Consider the following 14,044-nt stretch of genomic DNA (forward strand, 5'->3'; position numbering starts at 1 on the left):
ACAACGGCTGTTACAAGATGATGTATATTATGTATTTATTTTTCAATTTTGATTTCTGATTGGACTCCAGGAAGGCAGCGGCTTAATGGGGATCTCAATAAATACTAAATACATAACCTTACCACTTTGTTTCTCCTAGCCAGATGGGACAGGGCGCATAGAGGCTAGGTCTACAGTTGATCAGAATGATTCAGCATTTCAGAGCGCTAATGTTTAGGTCTAGGCTGCTACAACATTTCTATAAAGAGTTTTTGCTTTCCTGTTGGGAGTTCTTTTCCGGTTTGGTAAAATAATACCAGAGGAAAGTGGAGAGAGTGCTCTGCTTTCTATAGACGTGTGCCATGCCCGACCCACGTGAACTGTGCCATGAATCTGATTGGTCAAGACACACACACATACACACACACAACCTGCAGCACTCTGATGAGAAAGTGACTAATTATGATGCAAGGCAAGTTAGTCCCTCTTTTCATCGCTTTTGTGTCCCAACAATGTATTAAACCAATTAGAAAGTGCTGGGCCAAATGCAGTCTGATGATGTAGCTGTGGGCCAGGCTCAGGATGCTGAGGAAGGGTGTATCATTAAGTAAGAACACAAGGTGACTTTGTCACATGACGGCCCTGCTCTCACTTTTGTCTGAGCCAGGCGAGAACTGACATTATAGGCAGAAGATGGGGTCTCTCTTTCATTCTCTCCCTCCGTTTTCCTTTCCTATTTTCCACTCATACTCTAGCCCTCTCTCATTCCCTCATCCTTTCCTCTTTTCCACTCATACTCTAGCCCTCTCTCATTACCTCACCCTTTCTCTTTCCATCTCATACTCTAGCCCTCTCTCATTACCTCACCCTTTCTCTTTCCATCTCATACTCTAGCCCTCTCTCATCACCTCACCCTTTCCTCTTTTCCACTCATACTCTAGCCCTCTCTCATTCCCTCATCCTTTCCACTTTTCCATTCATACTCTAGCCCTCTCTCATTACCTCACCCTTTCCTCTTTTCCACTCATACTCTAGCCCTCTCTCATTCCCTCACCCTTTCTCTTTCCATCTCATACTCTAGCCCTCTCTCATTACCTCACCCTTTCCTCTTTTCCACTCTTACTCTAGCCCTCTCTCATTACCTCACCCTTTCCTCTTTTCCACTCATACTCTAGCCCTCTCTCATTACCTCACCCTTTCCTCTTTTCCACTCTTACTCTAGCCCTCTCTCATTACCTCACCCTTTCCTCTTTTCCCACTCTTACTCTAGCCCTCTCTCATTACCTCACCCTTTCCTCTTTCCACTCTTACTCTAGCCCTCTCTCATTACCTCACCCTTTTCCTCTTTTTCCACTCATACTCTAGCCCTCTCTCATTACCTCACCTTTCCTCTTTTCCACTCTTACTCTAGCCCTCTCTCATTACCTCACCCTTTCCTCTTTTCCACTCTTACTCTAGCCCTCTCTCATTACCTCACCCTTTCCTCTTTTCCACTCTTACTCTAGCCCTCTCTCATTACCTCACCCTTTCCTCTTTTCCACTCTTACTCTAGCCCTCTCATTACCTCACCTTTCCTCTTTTCCACTCATACTCTAGCCCTCTCTCATTACCTCACCCTTTCCTCTTTTCCACTCATACTCTAGCCCTCTCTCATTACCTCACCCTTTCCTCTTTTCCACTCTTACTCTAGCCCTCTCTCATTACCTCACCCTTTCCTCTTTTCCACTCTTACTCTAGCCCTCTCTCATTCCCTCACCCTTTCCTCTTTTCCACTCATACTCTAGCCCTCTCTCATTACCTCACCCTTTCATATTTTCCACTCATACTCTAGCCCTCTCTCATTACCTCACCCTTTCCTCTTTTCCACTCTTACTCTAGCCCTCTCTCATTACCTCACCCTTTCCTCTTTTCCACTCTTACTCTAGCCCTCTCTCATTACCTCACCCTTTCCTCTTTTCCACTCTTACTCTAGCCCTCTCTCATTACCTCACCCTTTCCTCTTTTCCACTCTTACTCTAGCCCTCTCTCATTACCTCACCCTTTCCTCTTTTCCACTCTTACTCTAGCCCTCTCTCATTACCTCACCCTTTCCTCTTTTCCACTCATACTCTAGCCCTCTCTCATTACCTCACCCTTTCCTCTTTTCCACTCTTACTCTAGCCCTCTCATTCCCTCACCCTTTCCTCTTTTCCACTCTTACTCTAGCCCTCTCTCATTCCCTCACCCTTTCATATTTTCCACTCATTCTCCCTCTCTCATTACCTCACCCTTTCATATTTTCCACTCTTACTCTAGCCCTCTCTCATTACCTCACCCTTTCCTCTTTTCCACTCTTACTAGCCCTTTCATCCACCCTTTCCTCTTTCCCTCATACTCTAGCCCTCTCTCATTACCTCACCCTTTCCTCTTTTCCACTCTTACTCTAGCCCTCTCTCATTACCTCACCCTTTCCTCTTTTCCACTCATACTCTAGCCCTCTCTCATTACCTCACCCTTTCCTCTTTTCCACTCATACTCTAGCCCTCTCTCATTACCTCACCCTTTCATATTTTCCATTACCTCACCCTTTTCCTACTCTAGCCCTCTCTCATTACCTCACCCTTTCCTCTTTTCCACTCATACTCTAGCCCTCTCTCATTACCTCACCCTTTCATATTTTCCACTCATACTCTAGCCCTCTCTCATTACCTCACCCTTTCCTCTTTTCCACTCTTACTCTAGCCCTCTCTCATTACCTCACCCTTTCCTCTTTTCCACTCTTACTCTAGCCCTCTCTCATTCCCTCACCCTTTCTCTTTTCCATCTCTCCTCTCCCCATCCATCGTTTCAAATCTCTTCCACCATGTTCATGTCCAGGTTTGTGAGCGTTTGATCGTACAGTGCATGCGTGTGTCAATCACTGATCACTGATCCCAGTGTTTAGGGTCAGGGGTCGTCCCATCCACTCTAAATGAAAACACTATACTGACTGTAGAGCAGATACAGGCTCTGCTGTAGAGGGCATTCCTCGGGGTTAATGAACACTCCCAAAATGCTCCCACAATGCTCCCACAACTCTTCCCAGGGCCTAGACAGGCAGAATTATTTCCAGAGCTCCTGTTTCTCCTGGCCTCTCTTGCGGACAGCAGCACTCTGCTCACCTCCTAGTCATGGTTACAGCCAGGCATCTGTCTAATCTCAGCATGGGGAATAACATGACCCTCTCTGCTCCATTGGGCTACAGCTAGGAGGAGGGGTCACTGTTAGTAGGAATGAGTGTGTGTGTGTGAGGGGGACTCTGTAACATAAACTCTGATCAGGTGTTGATTTAAATGACCTGCAGCAGCTGTGGCCCCAGCCTACACACAGACATACAGTTAATTGGATGGTCAGAGAGAAAAGAGAGGGAGATAGGGAGAGAAAGAAACACCAAAGTGTGCCAACACAGCAGCAAGATTTGTGACCTGTGCCCACAAGAAAAGGGCAACCAGTGAACAATAAACACCATTGTAAATACAACCCATATTTATTATGATTTATTTTCTCTTTTGCATATCGTTACAGAAACTGTATATAGCCATATTATGACATTTGTAATGCCTCCCATTCCTTTAGAAGTTTTGTGAGAGAGTGACAGAGATAGAGAGAGTCTAGACAGAGGGAGAGGTGACAAAAATAAAGATTAAGAGTGAGAAAGAGACAATATGACATTTGTAATGTCTTTATTGTTTGAAACTGCTGTATGTGTAAAGTTTACTGTTAATTTGTATTGTTTATTTCACTTTATATATTATCTACCTCACTTGCTTTGGCAATGTTAACACATGTTTCCCATGCCAATAAAGCCCTTGAATTGAATTGACAGAGACATATAGAGGGACAGAGACAGAGAGAGGTTGTGTGTGATTGTGTTGAGTGAGAAAGAGACAGAGACATATAGAGGGACAGAGACAGAGAGAGGTTGTGTGTGATTGTGTTGAGTGAGAAAGAGACAGAGACAGAGAGAGGTTGTGTGTGATTGTGTTGAGTGAGAAAGAGACAGAGACATATAGAGGGACAGAGACAGAGAGAGGTTGTGTGTGATTGTGTTGAGTGAGAAAGAGACAGAGACATATAGAGGGACAGAGACAGAGAGAGGTTGTGTGTGATTGTGTTGAGTGAGAAAGAGACAGAGACAGAGAGAGGTTGTGTGTGATTGTGTTGAGTGAGAAAGAGACAGAGACAGAGAGAGGTTGTGTGTGATTGTGTTGAGTGAGAAAGAGACAGAGACAGAGAGAGGTTGTGTGTGATTGTGTTGAGTGAGAAAGAGACAGAGACAGAGAGAGGTTGTGTGTGATTGTGTTGAGTGAGAAAGAGACAGAGACAGAGAGAGGTTGTTTGTGATTGTGTTGAGTGAGAAAGAGACAGAGAGAGGTTGTGTGTGATTGTGTTGAGTGAGAAAGAGACAGAGACAGAGAGAGGTTGTGTGTGATTGTGTTGAGTGAGAAAGAGACAGAGACAGAGAGAGGTTGTGTGTGATTGTGTTGAGTGAGAAAGAGACAGAGACAGAGAGAGGTTGTTTGTGATTGTGTTGAGTGAGAAAGAGACAGAGAGAGGTTGTGTGTGATTGTGTTGAGTGAGAAAGAGACAGAGACAGAGAGAGGTTGTGTGTGACTGTGTTGAGTGAGAAAGAGACAGAGACAGAGAGAGGTTGTTTGTGATTGTGTTGAGTGAAAGAGACAGAGAGAGGTTGTGTGTGATTGTGTGCTGATCTGTTCTCTGAGAATGTTGACTATTAATAACATCAGAGGCGGCCATATTGAGCACAATAAAGTCGGCAGCTTTATTGTTGTCATTCAAATCTAATCTCTTATGCAAGGAGAAGAAGAAGAATATAGTGTATATTAGCTATGTCTATCACTCTCTCTTTCTCTCTGCAGAACAATGTCACACAACTTTACTAGACACATAACTTTCTCACAGGCTGCATGAGATTCAGTCCTTCTGTAACTCAACAGCTACTTTCTTATCTCCCGCTCGGATTGTTTTTGTCCTGATAGCCTACAATGCTCCCTTTCTCTCTGCTCTCTCCTTAGACAGGTATAATGGTGTCATTCATTCAATAGGACTCAATTTGCTTCTTTACTCGCAGACCAGAAGTCTCTACCTGAATAGTAAATAAACAAAAATTTGACCAACTGGGGACATTTTATTAGTCCCCACAAGGTCAATTGCTATTTCTAGGGGGTTTAGGGTTAGAATTAGTGTTAGGGTTAGAATTAGTGTTAGGGTTAGAATTAAGTTTATGGCTAGGAGCTAGGGTTAGTTTTAGGGTTGGGGTTAGGAGGTAAGTTTAGGTTTAGGGTTAGGGTTAGGGTTAAGGTTAGGTTTTGGGTTAGGGTTAGGTTTAGGGTTAGGGAAATATGATTTTGAATGGTACTGACTTATGTGTGTGTGTGTGTGTGTGTGTGTGTGTGTGTGTGTGTGTGTGTGTGTGTGTGTGTGTGTGTGTGTGTGTGTGTGTGTGTGTGTGTGTGTGTGTGTGTGTGTGTGTGTGTGTGTGTGTGTGTGTGTTCTTCGAGGTGGTGTGAAGAGTTACACTTTAAGGTTAAGGATGTCATCGTTGAAGTCCTCACACATGTCAAGTCTTGTCCTCATAGCAAGGGCTTTACGACCGATACCATCACTCTTCACAGCGGCGAAACTGAGCACACACACACACAGCAATATACACACAGCTACACACTTGTCTCACAATTTAACAACCTCTGTTGAGGAACAATTTGCTGAGCAAAACTTCACCCAACAAAAGGGCTTTAAAGAATTGTAGAATAGTTTAAACAAAGCATATAAACATTTCAGTAAAATCAATCAAACACTGAATAAAACCAATCAAACACTGAATAAAACCAAACACTGAAAAGTCAATAAAGCTTTAGAATTCCACAAGGTTTTTAAAAGCCTGTCATGAAGCACGCCACAGAGAGAATCAAGGTAATTCCTCCCGCAAAGCAAAAATAAGAGACAAAAGGGAACATCGATTCACACAGCAGCCCAGTTATTCATCTCTGCATTGATATTGTGCCTCCCATGTACGCATGCACACACACAACACATACTCCCCCTTTAAACTGCCGCTCATATATTTCATTGCCAGTACAGCCATCATTCACTGTCATTCATTACCAACTGTCTAAGCTGTCAGTCACTATCACTCACCCGTCAATCAGATCGGCTCCAGGCATACAAAGTATCATGAATACCGAGTAGAATATCCCACTCCTCCATGATCTCTTTCACTGTGACTATAGCCTTGAGTGACTGCGATGCTCGCCACCGACAGAATATGTCATTTAACAGGATCTCTGTGCAGTGCAATATGATAATGTATGCAGGTGTATGAGACATTTTCAAAGTGTATGATACGGGTAATGTGCAATGGATGCACTATGTTGAGTTTGTAATATAGAGTGTCCATTTTGCATACAACAGTACTAAGACAATGTGTCTAAGAAAATGTTACCCTTGGGGACATTATATACTAAATAAAAATATCAACACAACATGCAACAATTTCAAAGATTTTTCTGAGTTACAGTTCATAAAGGGAAATCAGCCAATGGAAATAAATTCATTAGGGCCAATTCAATGGATTTCACGTGACTGGGCAGGGGTGCAGCCATGGGTGGGCTTGGAGGGCATCCATGTAGGGCATAGGCCAACCCACTTGGCAGCCAGGCCAACCCACTTGGCAGCCAGGCCAACCCACTTGGCAGCCAGGCCAACCCACTTGGCAGCCAGGCCCAGCCAATCAGAATGATTTTTTTTCCCAAAAAAGAGCTTTATTACAGACAGAAACGTGGTTTGCGGTTGTGAGGCTGGTTGAACGTACTGCCAAATTCTCTAAAACGATGGAGGGAGCTTATAGTATAGAAATTAACATGACATTTTCTGGCAATAATTGGACATTCCTGCAGTCAGCATGCCAATTGCACGCTCCCTCCCATGAGGCGGCAGGTAGCAGAGTGGTTAGAGCGTTGGTTCAGTAACCAAAAAGTTGCGGTATCAAATCCAGAGCTGACAAGGTAAAAATCTGTTATTCATCCTCTGAGCAAGGCAGTTAACCAATCCAATGTTCCCCGGGCACCGTGGACGTCAATTAAGACAGTCCCCCCCCCCCTTCAGAGGGGTTGGGTTAAATGCAGAAGACACATTTCAGTTGAAGGCATTCAGTTGTTTAACTTTCCTTGTGTTGTGTAGTTTTAGAGTGGCCTTTTATTGACCCCAGCACAAGGTTCACCTGTGTAATGATCATGCTGTTTAATCAGCTTCTTGATATGCCACACCTGTCAAGTGGATGGATTGTCTTGGCAAAGGAGAAATGCTCACTAACAAGGATATGCACAAACTTTGAGAGAAATACGTTTTTTGTGCGTATGGAACATTTCTGTTTTTTTTATTTCAGCTCATGAAACATGGGACCAACACTTTACATGTTGTGTTAATTTTTTTGTTCAGTATAGTTTACCTTTACCTGCCAATGTGATATCAGCTCGACTGACTTCTAACACACACACACACACACAGTGATGTCAGTCCCAGGGTGTGTTTGGGGAGTCCCAGGAAGGTCCTGAGGCAGGAAGTGACCTCATCCCTGATTGTGGCCCCTAACACACTCCCCCAGCACCACGGCGTGGTTCTGTTTCCTGTTGATAGAGACCAGAGAGCAGAGCTGCTGGAATATCTTTATGTATTTATACAGAAACACAATACACACACTCTGTTTAGTGTTAATCAACCGTGACTGACTGAGTACCTCTTTGGTGTGAGCGTATATAGGGAGAATGCATGCATGCGCACGTGCACAGTCACTAACATACACACAGCAAACTACTAAGTCCCCACTGTTGCTACGATGATTGCACTGTGAATGAGTTACAATAGCACCCTTGTTAAGCCAAGCCAGTATAGACAGAACAGAACAGTATATCAGCCTAGCCCCCAGTGTGCTAGCAGCAGCAGTATATCTGCCTAGCTTCCTGTGTTAACTATCCCATCACAATGAACCCAGTGAGGACTGAGGAGGGACAGCTAAGGTGTCAGCAGCTCTCTAGTATGATCTGGATCAGCTACAGGCTGCCAGCATATAAATATAACATATAGTACATAAACTTACACAGAGGAATTGTGTGTGTGTGTGTGTGTGTGTGTGTGTGTGTGTGTGTGTGTGTGTGTGTGTGTGTGTGTGTGTGTGTGTGTGTGTGTGTGTGTGTGTGTGTGTGTGTGTGTGTGTGTGTGTGTGTGTGTGTGTGTGTGTGTGTGTGCATGTGTGTGTGTGTGTTCGTGTGTGTCTTGTCTGCTCTGGGGTGCTCTAGGGTGTTGTATATCCAGCACTGGTCTCCTTAACCACTCTCTGAGGGCCCTAGTGAACACAATACCTGTCTGTCTGTTAGCTATGGGGCATGTCGGGCCCCTCTGAGTGAACAATGCTCCTGTTTGTGTAAGTTAATGTGCTCTGCTGAGTTCATGTTAAACCACTCTAAGAATCGCATACTGTAGCACTGTAGTCCCCAGGCTACCTCTCTCACTACACTACCACCAAGGGAATGTCACTACAACCCTGCAATCATTACTCAACAGAGAGGGGGGAAGAGAGGCAGAAATGGAGTGAGAGAGAGAGAGATGGATTTGGTCAAATAATGTGGTCCAAGGAAAGACTATGATTATATTAGAGAGGTAGAAGGACATTTGTCTTCACCAATGTTGTCTAGCAAAGGATTTTGATTACAAATGTGGTTTATGTAGATGCTGGTGATCCTATACACCCACAGTTTGATCTAACTTCTGGGCTTCTGTCTCTACTGCCTCTGGTGCTAAACTCTGGGTCTTTGTACACACTGAAACTCAAAATAGACTCGAAATCCCAATTGTAAGTCATTTGTATTGTCCACATACAATGAGTCTACAAAACATTATGAACACCTGCTCTTTCCATGACATAGACTCACCAGGTGAATCTAGGTGAAGGCTGTGATCCTTATTAAATCTACTTCAATCAGTGTAGATGAAGGAGAGGAAACAGTTAAATAAAGAAGGATTTTTAAGCCTTGAGACAATTGAGCCGTGGTTTGTGTAGGTGTTCCATTCAGAGGGTGAATTGGCAAGACATAATATTGAAGTGCCTTTGAATGGGGTTTGGTAGTAGGTGCCAGGCGCACGTTTATGTATAGAACCGCAATGCTTCTGGGTTTTTCACGCGTAACAGTTTCCCATGTCTATTAAGGTTGGTTCACCACCCAAAGGACATCCAGCCAACTTGACACAATTGTGGGAAGCATTGGAGTCAACAAGGGTTCCTTGAGTGGCGTATAGCGGTCTAAGACACTGCATTGAGTCCCATAGGGTGGCGCACAATTGGCCCAGCGTCGTCGGGTTAGGGAAGGTTTGGCCGTGGTAGGGCGTCAATGTAAGTAAGAATTTGTTCCTAACTGACTTGCATAGTTAAATAAAGGTTAAATTAAACAAATCAAATACATGGGCCAGTATCCCTGTGGAACGCTTTCAACAGCTTGTAGAGTTCATGCCCAGACAAATTGAGGCTGTTCAGAGGGCAAAGGGGGAGAGGATGCAACGCAATATTAGGAAGGTGTTCTTAATGTTTTGTACACTCAGTGTATGTACAGCATGGATGGATATCTAGCGTGTGTGTGTGAGCGCGCATGCATTTACATTACATTACATTTAAGTCATTTAGCAGACGCTCTTATCCAGAGCGACTTACAAATGGAGCATTCACCTTATGACATCCAGTGGAACTGCCACTTTACAATAGTGCATCTAAATCTTTTAAGGGGGGTGAGAAGGATTACTTTATCCTATCCTAGGTATTCCTTAAAGAGGTGGGGATTCAGGTGACTCCGGAAGGTGGTGATTGACTCCGCTGTCCTGCGTCGTGAGGGAGTTTGTTCCACCATTGGGGGTCCAGAGTTTGTTCCACCATTGGGGGCCAGAGCAGCGAACAGTTTTGACTGGGCTGAGCGGGAACTGTACTTCCTCAGTGGTAGGGAGGCGAGCAGGCCAGAGGTGGATGAACGCAGTGCCCTTGTTTGGGTGTAGGGCCTGATCAGAGCCTGGAGGTACTGAGGTGCCGTTCCCTCACAGCTCCGTAGGCAAGCACCATGGTCTTGTAGCGGATGCGAGCTTCAACTGGAAGCCAGTGGAGAGAGCGGAGGACGGGCTGCGGCGTTCTGGATGAGTTGTAGGGGTTTAATGGCACAGGCAGGAGCCCAGCCAACAGCGAGTTGCAGTAATCCAGGCGGGGAGATGACAAGTGCCTGGATTAGGACCTGCGCCGCTTCCTGTGTGAGAGCAGGGTCGTACTCTGCGGATGTTGTAGAGCATGAACCTACAGGAACGGGCCACCGCCTTGATGTTAGTTGAGAACGACAGGGTGTTGTCCAGGATCACGCCAAGGTTCTTAGCGCTCTGGGAGGAGGACACAATGGAGTTGTCAACCGTGATGGCGAGATCATGGAACGGGCAGTCCTTCCCCGGGAGGAAGAGCAGCTCCGTCTTGCCGAGGTTCAGCTTGAGGTGATGATCCGTCATCCACACTGATATGTCTGCCAGACATGCAGAGATGCGATTCGCCACCTGGTCATCAGAAGGGGAAAGGAGAAGATTAATTGTGTGTCGTCTGCATAGCATGCGTGTGTGTGTGCGAACCCTTTTTGTGTTAAATAAATAAAGGTTATATAAAAATAAATAAAAGTGTCCATCTGGCTGTGGTATAGTCCAGCTACTGGACCCACCCTATAGAGCTGACTCCTATTGATTCTCTGACATGCCTAGAGCTCTTCTGTTATTGGTTGTCAATGGCATGCCTAGAGCTCTTCTGTTATTGATTTGTCAATGGCATGCCCTAGAGCTCTTCTGTTATTGGTTGTCAATGGCATGCCTAGAGCTCTTCTGTTATTGGTTGTCAATGGCATGCCTAGAGCTCTTCTGTTATTGGTTGTCAATGGCATGCCTAGAGCTCTTCTGTTATTGGTTGTCAATGGCATGCCTCGAGCTCTTCTGTTATTGGTTGTCAATGGCATGCCTAGAGCTCTTCTGTTATTGGTTGTCAATGGCATGCCTAGAAGCTCTTCTGTTATTGGTTGTCAATGGCATGCCTAGAGCTCTTCTGTTATTGGTTGTCAATGGCATGCCTAGAGCTCTTCTGTTATTGGTTGTCAATGGCATGCCTAGAGCTCTTCTGTTATTAGTTGTCAATGGCATGCCTAGAGCTCTTCTGTTATTGGTTGTCAATGGCATGCCTAGAGCTCTTCTGTTATTGGTTGTCAATGGCATGCCTAGAGCTCTTCTGTTATTGGTTGTCAATGGCATGCCTAGAGCTCTTCTGTTATTGGTTTGTCAATGGCATGCCTAGAGCTCTTCTGTTATTGGTTGTCAATGGCATGCCTAGAGCTCTTCTGTTATTGGTTGTCAATGGCATGCCTAGAGCTCTTCTGTTATTGGTTGTCAATGACATGCCTAGGGCTCTTCTGTTATTGGTTGTCAATGGCATGCCTAGAGCTCTTCTGTTATTGGTTGTCAATGGCATGCCTAGAGGCAAGTATGAGCGTGTAATATTTTATTTGTCATTTTTATTTAACTAGGCAAGTCAGTTAAGAACAAATTCTTATTTACAATGATTACCCGCACACCAGCCAAACCCGAAAACGCTGGGCCAATTGTGCGCTGCCCTATGGGACTCCCAATCATGGCCAGTTGTGATACAGCCTGGATATGAACCAGGGTGTCTGTAGTGACGCCTCAAGCACTGAGATGTAGTGCCATAGACTGCTGCACCCCTCGGGAGCCAGATAGCCTAACATGTGGACTGGATTAGACTGGACTGGGCTGTGACTTTATACTTGGTTCTAGAGTTATTTGGAGTGGACTGTGAAGTTACTGTAGTATAGCAATGGAAGTGGGTTTGAGGAACTAAATCATATTATAGTGTCAAATGTTGAGGTTTAAAGATAATTTCAGTCTGTGAAAAGACAGGCTGGAAGAGGAAAGGAGAATAGTGAATGAGAAATGGAGAAGAAGAGAGAGATAGAGGAAGGAGAGAAAGAAAGACAGATGTGAAGCCATGAAATCAAAAGGCTTCTGTTGCACTTCCACCCCATTCCAACCCACTGCTGATCCCTGGCAGGTTTTCACCACAGACCTTTTCTTCTGATATTCTCTCTCAACTCAATGGCATACCAGCCCTCTACACACACACACATACACACACACACACGCACGCACACGCGCACACAGGCACATGCACACACACACACACGCACACACACACACACACACACACAAACACACACACACACACAAACACACACACACACACACACACACACACACACACACACACACACACACACACACACACACACACACACACACACACACACACACACACACACACACACACACACAAGCTTGTGCAAGAGGAGGGAGTAGAGGCACTGTAAGAGTATCTCTCAGGGTAGCTAGTAGGCTTCCGCCTTAGTGGCTGACTTAATGACTGAGTGAGAGAATGACAGAGGAGGAGTGGACTCTCTCTCTTCTTCTCTCTCTCTCTCTCTCTCTGCAGAATTCTTCCAGTCCCTCCTGGCAGGCGATTGGAACGGGAACAGCTTTTCTGTGATTCAGGATACACACACAAAGCATTCTGGACACTGTCAGCTAATGCTCTGGGAAGGGGAGCAGAGTTTTGGAAATATGTGGACAGGTTATTGAGTGAAGTTGGAGTGTTTTTGTGAAGTTGGGGGAAGAGGTACATTGAGTGAGTGAAATAAAGTCAACTTGGGACAGTGTGATAGTTGGACTGGCTTTGTCTGATTGTTTGGAAGGACTATGGCAGGGGCAGGCATTACCAGGAAGGGTTCTGGAAGACCTCGTACTACTACAGGTTTCTGGGACGCACTCGTCTCCCACGCAACGCAGCAGGTCCCGCAGCCGCAGCAGACCCGGCAGCCAGCAGTGCCAGCAGACCAATATGATCCCCCTCTCTCTCTCTCACTCTCTCTCTCTCTCTCTCTCTCTCTCTCTCACTTCTCTCTCTCTCCCCTTCTCTCTCTCCCCTTCTCTCCCCTCTATCTCTCTCTCTTTTCCTCTCTCTCTCTCTCTCCTCTCTCTCTCTCTCTCTCTTCTCTCCTCTCTATCTGTCTTTTCTTCTCTGTCTCCTCATTCTCTCTCTCCCTCTCTCTCTCTTTCTCTCCTCTCTCTATCTGTCTTCTTTTCTCTAAACTCTCTGTCTATCTGTCTTTCTCTCTGTGTCTCTATCTCTCTCTCTTCTCCCTCTCTCTCTCTTTCTCTCTCTCTCTATCTGTCTTTCTCTCTGTCTCTGTCTCACTCTGTGTCTTCTTTCTCTCTCTTTCTCTCTCTCGCTCTCTCTTCTCTCTCTCTCTCTCTGTCTCTGTCTCACTCTTTCTCTCTCTCTCTCTCTCCTCTCTCTCTCTCTCTCTCTCTCTCTTCTCTCTCTCTCTCTCTCTCTCTCCTCTCTCTCTCTCTCTCTCTCTTCTCTCTCTCTCTCTCTCTCTCTCTCTCTCTCTCTGTCTCTCTCTCTGACTCTCTCTTTCTCTCTCTCTCTGTCTCTCTCTGTCTCTCTCTTTCTCTCGCTCTCTTTCAATCTTTCTATTGAATGAAATTCAATGGGGCTTTATTGGCATGGGAAACATATGCTAACATTGCCAAAGCAAATGGAATAAACGATCACAAACAACATTAAACACACAAAAGTTTCAAAAGAGAAAAGATGTTTGAAATTTCTCTCTCTCTCACTATCACTCACTATTTAATTCTCTCTGTATGTCAATTATATATCTGATGACTTAGTTTCCATTGAGGTGTAAGTCAGGTTTAATCATTACATTCTCATATCACTCTCTCTCGGTCTCCTCAAAATCAAAACAACAACGCAAACACTTGTGACAACTACAATTTTCAGTGTAGCTAAGCTGTTGAGTACAACCAGGGCCTGTTTCTGCTTTTGTTATACAGAGGTTTTGCATTGTTTATATCTTTGTTTATAGCTTTTATAGGGGTCACACACATCTGT

General features: G+C 45.0%; 1 protein-coding gene and 1 long non-coding RNA gene across 16 annotated transcripts in view; one reads left to right on the plus strand and one right to left on the minus strand.

The window, feature by feature from the left end:
• The window catches only part of LOC118376650 (disabled homolog 2-interacting protein-like), a 323,821-nt gene that overhangs the window by 75,089 nt on the left and 234,688 nt on the right, over positions 1-14,044 (plus strand). The gene's annotated exons all lie outside the window — the stretch shown is intronic.
• On the minus strand, positions 76-2,509 carry LOC127931799 (uncharacterized). Of its 3 annotated transcripts, none has more exons than XR_008143098.1 (4): positions 2,373-2,509; positions 1,825-2,059; positions 1,364-1,498; positions 76-1,221 (listed from the first exon to the last, which is right to left on the minus strand). It is a non-coding gene; the product is annotated as an uncharacterized LOC127931799 (long non-coding RNA). The 3 variants fall into 3 exon arrangements; XR_008143099.1 differs by lacking the exon at positions 2,373-2,509 and adding an exon at positions 1,590-1,683 and having other exon boundaries at positions 1,364-1,451; positions 1,825-2,134; XR_008143097.1 differs by lacking the exon at positions 2,373-2,509 and adding an exon at positions 1,590-1,683 and having other exon boundaries at positions 1,825-2,134.

The sequence above is a fragment of the Oncorhynchus keta genome, chromosome 9 (genome assembly GCF_023373465.1).
Source record: "Oncorhynchus keta strain PuntledgeMale-10-30-2019 chromosome 9, Oket_V2, whole genome shotgun sequence".
NCBI classification, from domain to species: domain Eukaryota; kingdom Metazoa; phylum Chordata; class Actinopteri; order Salmoniformes; family Salmonidae; genus Oncorhynchus; species Oncorhynchus keta.